Here is a 6,544-nt window from a genome sequence, read left to right as displayed (position 1 = left end):
GTAAATAACATCTCATGTGTGGTTCTGGATATCTTCAAGAGCTGCTACGGCATGAAGAGATCAAAGAGCAGTGCAGACACACATTAACAAGACATACTGCAGAAACAAAGAGCGCAACAGCTATACGGCACACCAGTGACCACCCACTTTCTCAGCGGCCTCGCGCCTAACCATCTTTCACATTCACACGAGTTCTATAGGCGCATAAAATAGACAAGCTTCCAGATGAAGCTGCCTATGGGAGTGCTTTTTCACCATTGAATGATAATAATAAATAAAAGGTAAGTGCAACTTTTTTATCTCTACAAATTTATACTGTAAAAAAACATTTAAGGTTACAGTAACAGATTGCAGTTACGTTAATTTTAGGGATTTAAATATCACAACGCTATGTTACATATCGCCACTAGTTGCTACCCGATACTTATACAGTATGTTTCGCAAAAAATACTTGCATGAAGTGTCAAAATATGCAACTAGTAGTTTGAGATCCGCCAGTCAAACGTATTGCGTGGCCGTTCTGCGATGTCACCGATGTTCCATGGGGAACAGCAACTTTGAAACTCTCTAAACTCTGCTGCTCTAATAAGATTATATCAGTACAGCACTGCGCTGCCACGGTAATTTCTGGGATGAGTAGCTTGTAGGCTTAAGTAGACGCAGTTCCTCAAACTTTGCCAATTAAACCTCCTAAAGTCTTCCAACTTCCAACAAAATCTATTACAAGTAGTTGCATTGTCACAAGTAAAATACGTAAATATAACTAGGCTTAATGCACTCTGTTACTGTTTCCTCACAGTAAACTAGAGCGCATCCAAACAGCGGAGAGCCAAAGCTGTAAGTTTGCAAATGCAATTTTGTGATTATCTATCTAAAGCAATATTGGCTTTCCTGTTCCACTTATAGAATAGCTAAAGCTGAATCATCCGCCAGCTCTGCTTTAGCATTAGTCAAATACTATGGAGCACACCAGAGCATCTCTTTGGTTTCATGCTTTACAGACTGCCAGAAAAGAAAGCCAGTGGATCCTCGAATGCGTAGCTCAAAGCATATGGGATACTGTTGCAGTATTTCGTTGTGAGGTTTAACCTACTTTGTGCAGATCAAATGACCCTAAGAGGATATCGTAAAGCTGAAATCGGGCTCCTTCGTAGGGACCACAGCCTGCCAACGGCCCCCTGTGAGGGAAAAATAAGATTAATAAACATACTAAATAATTAAAAATGTGCAAACACAGCTTCCTGCGAGGGGATTGAGTTCAGGATAGAAAACATCAATAGCCCAGTAGTGTTTGTGTACAGGTTCAACTTCAATAATCTAGCATCCGATCTAAAACAGCTTCCTGCTTTGTTTTCGATATTAAATATCAATTTGAGCACGCATGGCATTTACTACATTGAAATATACACTGCATATGTAAACAATCCGCTCACGAATCAAAGACCCTCAATGTGTGGGTTTGACAGATGAAAAACGCATCACTTACCTCCCGTGCATGATTTTTAACCATTTTGATACTTTTATTACATTGCGAGCTCCATATGTATGGCTTTTTCTCACATTGTAAATTTGCTCTGTAGCCCACCTGGTACTGAGCCCTCCTGAGAATCTAAAAGCTAAAATTGCACTGGTGCTTCAAAGTTTTTATTTTTTTGCTTTTTGTTAAACACTATCAGTTCTAGGGTCAGGTTTACTTCACGGGCGACATAGCAATAATAACGTAATAAAACGTTGCCAGATCCATTCATCTGTTTTCGCTAAAACCCGAACGAGGCCCTCAAAAAGCATCACAAAGACGCGCGCAGAAGCTATATAATATCATTTTGCAGCCATGTTTTTTCCTTGTGGGTTTATGTATCTCTCCCCAGTATTTTATGAAAGTCTTGTTTGTATTTGTTAGCAGCTGGAGTGTTTCTGAGGCCAAAAATAAAATCGGATCCCACTTCTAAGGCTGTCATTAAGCTTCTGTGCTTTTTTTGCAAACCGAGCGCGAACTAAAACTCCTCCTTTCTAAAAGAGAAATGACTGTGAGCCAAGTGTGAGCTGTGTTTCCACAGGTCACTGGAGCTCAGCAAATGTGACAATTGACAGACACGTAAGCAGTCACAGCAGGCAGCGCACAGAAATACAACACAAACATCAGCATTTATGCTCCATTTACAACTAACGTCTCAAGATGACATCTACACTCTCGTAGAAAACATGCAATGCCTAATAACATAAACCCAAAGGAATGAAAATCACAAACGCCATCTTCAAAATAGAAAAAGATAGAGAGCAAATGGAGATGTTTACATAAAGTCAAATATGACTCTCCATAGTTTTTCCGAGCGACAGAAAAAGCGGACTCACAAAAATATTATACTCGCTTTTTATTTTAATGTAAATTTTAAAGCATATATAGAAGACATATACGGCAGACATTTAATAATCATTAAATCTGAATTGCACAACTTAGGTTAAGCTTTGTTAAAGGTGATGTGTATTGTATAACAAACAAATGATAACGATTAAGTATTTTTGTTTATAGTGTGATACTTAGTTCGTAAGATCGGGTTCCGTGACACATCGAGTCTCACGAGCTATGAAACACACACATAGCAATATAACCAGACTTTTACAGAGCAAATGTCTCTCATGACGAAGTAAAATCAGATACACCCACTGTTCTGTTTCTTGTGATACATTTATTTTGCTGCAGTATTTTATTTCAAAGAAGAACGGGCTGGTCTTGTAAAACACTTCAGCTAAATAATAAAATCGATAAGACAGTTGTTGTACAGACTAACAGGGCCAGTTATGGAAAGCTGTGGTTTATAAAATATAGTTCGTGCTTTAAAATTTGATAGGATAAGATATGCATTTGAAAATAGTGGGAAAAACGGCATTCTTGACGCCTATTTATTTCTTATAATTGATTTTTACAAATTGATCAATGCAGATAGAGCCATGCAGGTTAGGTCAGATTCGTGTTGAAAAGCTTAAATACTTACTTCCTGTTAATTAATAAATTACTTTGTACACGTAATGTAATAGTGGCAGACATTATCTTATTAAGAGTTTGCTGATGCTATTCAGTCAATCTGTCATTTTATTCCAGCTGTTTCCCCTGCAACCGAAGGAGGTTTAATATAAGCTTTCCTTCAAAAAATTAGTATTATTATTATTATCAGTAAGGTAAGTTGTTTATGTTTGGATGTATGAGGGATTTATATGATTTTAGGAATCTAAAATATGAGTCATGCAAAATAAAGCCCTGCACCCTGGGAAGATTACTGCGTAAAATCGCCAGTGTTTTTCTACATTTTTTCGACTTTGTAGAGAATGTGCAAATCTACTTTGACGCTAGATGCTGCTTTATTGGAAAATAGATATATTCTTCGCACAATAGATATACCTCCTTGTCGCTACAGGAATAAGAAGAAGAAGGAGCCGCATTTATGTGCAAAACCGCTGGTATGTGTGAGCGCCTACAAGTCTGTAAATTTCCAGCAGCTCCAGGCACGCAAGTGGAACAAAAGCGATTATTTTATTAGACGGATAGTTTTAATCAGCACGCCAAACTCCTCCCGTGATGCTGTTTTGAAAGCCAATGTTTGGTCACCATCAAAGCGCTAATAATTTCCTGTGTTTAATGGGCGTTTTAAGGCATTGAGGATCCTGCGCGCGTTTATAAAAACTAATAAACAGCCAATATGTTAATATGCCAGCTAATAAGCAAATTAGTTAAGAGCGTAGAGACAGGTTCTTAATGCTAAATTTCAACTAGTTTTCAAATCAAAAATATTGATTCACCTAGAAAATGTTGTGACTTTTTAGACAAAAATAAATAAATGTTACTTTTCTTTATAATAATTGATCTTGTTGATTTGAAATATTTTGGGTTTTTCTATTTAAGGTCTTATCTTAATTCAATTGTTGTCTAAATACAAACCATTTATGTTAAGAAATAAAATTCTTACATCCAGAGGGCGGCGGTATAGTGCGACGCTAACCGTTACGAAACTCGGAGAAGAGTAAGACGTGGTCGGCCACATACGCAAAGATATCTGACTTCCTGCAAAAGTTTTTCTTCGATTGATTTTTTGATCAAGGGAAGTCTGACTCTTTTCAACGGCTGGTAAGAGAGGCAGATAGTCATTTGTTTTAGTATCAAACTTTTTATAATGAGATATATGTCTTTATTTTTGGCCCGTTTTAGTTTTAGAGAGTTCGAGTTGCCTTAAATATGCTGACATTAGTATACAGAAGGTTTAGCTTTCGCAAGGGCGAGGTTGGTCTGCTGTTGCTGCAGTACGCTCCAATGTCTGAGACTTAACAGAAAAGTAATAAGATTAAAGTTTTTCACATATGCGATGAATTTCTCGCTTAACTGGAGCGCAGTCTATGACCACTAATTGTAGGGTCTGTCATTCCACGTCTTGGCATTAACTTTTCATAATTTTAAGGCTGTAAGTAAGATTACATTTCTGAAAATAATAGCATAATAAATATCGGAATTTTAATTTGAAGTGTATCTTAGCCTGCTGGAGGGGGATTAAAGCCGATTAAAAGTACTTTCTTCTCACTCTATGTGGTTCTTTAATCCACTACAGTTTCTCTATTCCTGTTGGTTGGTTGTTTACTCTGCTTTCAAAAGTTATGACTACCACAGCATTTCTCAGCCTCGGTCCTGAATGCTCCCAACGCTACACCTCTTCTGAAGGCCCTGGAGTTTCTCTAATGAGCTTCAAGTGAGTTGAATCAGGTGTGCTCGGATTAGGAGTGATACACAAAAGCTGGGGCCTATTGTGATATACAATCTGCCTCTTAAATCCCACTTCTAAATCCTCTCTAAGGTATGTTCCAAAGATTACTCACATTTACTAACATTTATGGGACACTCTAATCAAGATAAAAATAGAAAGCATCTTGGTTTATTCTTATAGAGATCTTAAATTTGGAAGAAGTTATAGTAAGAGATAGTCCTTGGAAAGCTTTCTTCATGAGGATGTGTAGAAAGTAGAATTGGAAGAAGTGCCTCCTAATCTTTTCTGATAGAAGAAAAAGAGGATGAGAAGCACAATAGGAGGAGAAATTAGCAGAAAAAGTGTTGCTTGAGCTTCCAAAACATACTTCATGTTCTCAGTAGTGCTGTTTCTACTTGTGTCTAGCTTCTCTGCTTGCATTTAGCATCTCCATAGCTTCAGACTTTATACCAATCTTAATCTTAATGAGGCAGAAATTATGGAACTGGCCTCTGCAGCATGTCTCTAACTCCTTGACAAAAATCTGCAGGAGATCAGGATCACTTAGTTGTGCTTTTAAGCAGAAAAAATACTTCAAAAGACAAGTTCCCAAGAAGTAGAAGCAGGGAAGCATGTTTTGAATAATAAGGGACAGCAAACACACTTATATGTATCATTACTGTGACGTTGCAGCATCTCAGCTAGCAAAGAAGGTATCATTGATGCACCAGTAAACTGTAAAAAGCAGCAGTGAAAGTGAAAATGTTAATGGTACAGTGCATAGTCTGTAGTTGCAGCATAGTTTGGGTGCCTGCATGAGGCTTGCAGGTTTTGTAGAGAATTTTTTCTGACGGGCATTTCAAGTCTCATGTATTGTGCCACAGTCATTTTAAAGCAAAAATACAATTAGTGGCAATGCTGAGGAAAAAATTAGAATCTCTTAAGGTTGCTATTTCTCCCATGATTGGAAATCTTATACCTGGAGGGAAATTAATCTGGGAGGATATCTTGGATTTAAAAAGAGATAGTGAACTTGCTGATGTCCAGGCATATACACGTAAGAACGCATTGAATATCTTCTATAACACTGATCACAGAAATAAATGTTGCCTGGTGGGCTATTTTTTAATCTATGGCAAAAGAAACATCTGCTGATAATTGCCACTGGCACTCATTGACTTCCATATAAACTCGACTTTGAAGTTTTAGGTAATTGTGAGTTCTCTTGATGCGCGTTAAAAGATGAGGAGAGTCATTGCTTATCCAGCAGATGTTCCCAAACATAAAAGTGTAGATTGCAATGGATCTCAGGAATGATAGTCATCTGATGGTCTGCTCAATCTGGAAGGTTAATTATGGATGTATGTACTTCTATGATACATAGTAATTTCTATAGCCGAAGTAGTTATCAGCTTGAATTAGAGTATTACCTGACCTTTGAACTGCAAATTCTATGTCTAACTGGTAAAATATTCACATGAGTAAGCATCCACTATAAAGCTACTTCTCTGTTACTATACTCCGAATGTTACATTTAAAAGTTATCCTTATATCGCATGTTAAAAACTTTGTTTCAACTCCTTATAAATGTACATTTATCACTCTCGCTTGAGCACATACACCTACTTGTGTATACGCATCTGTATAATGACTTGTTTCAGTGTATGCATGGTTCATCTCTGTCATCTGAACCTTGAAAGTCTATCAGTAGTAAAACTGTAGTAGCAATAAGTTGGTGATGTTTGGTCACAGTTCAGTTTTGTTGATTACTCTGGCCTGAAATTTGGAAAAGGGCAAAATGGTATTTGAAACATTGG

Source organism: Puntigrus tetrazona, unplaced genomic scaffold (genome assembly GCF_018831695.1).
Source record: "Puntigrus tetrazona isolate hp1 unplaced genomic scaffold, ASM1883169v1 S000000001, whole genome shotgun sequence".
In the NCBI taxonomy this organism is placed as follows: domain Eukaryota; kingdom Metazoa; phylum Chordata; class Actinopteri; order Cypriniformes; family Cyprinidae; genus Puntigrus; species Puntigrus tetrazona.
The sequence above is the reverse complement of the archived record's forward strand: the minus strand, read 5'-3'. Positions refer to the sequence as shown.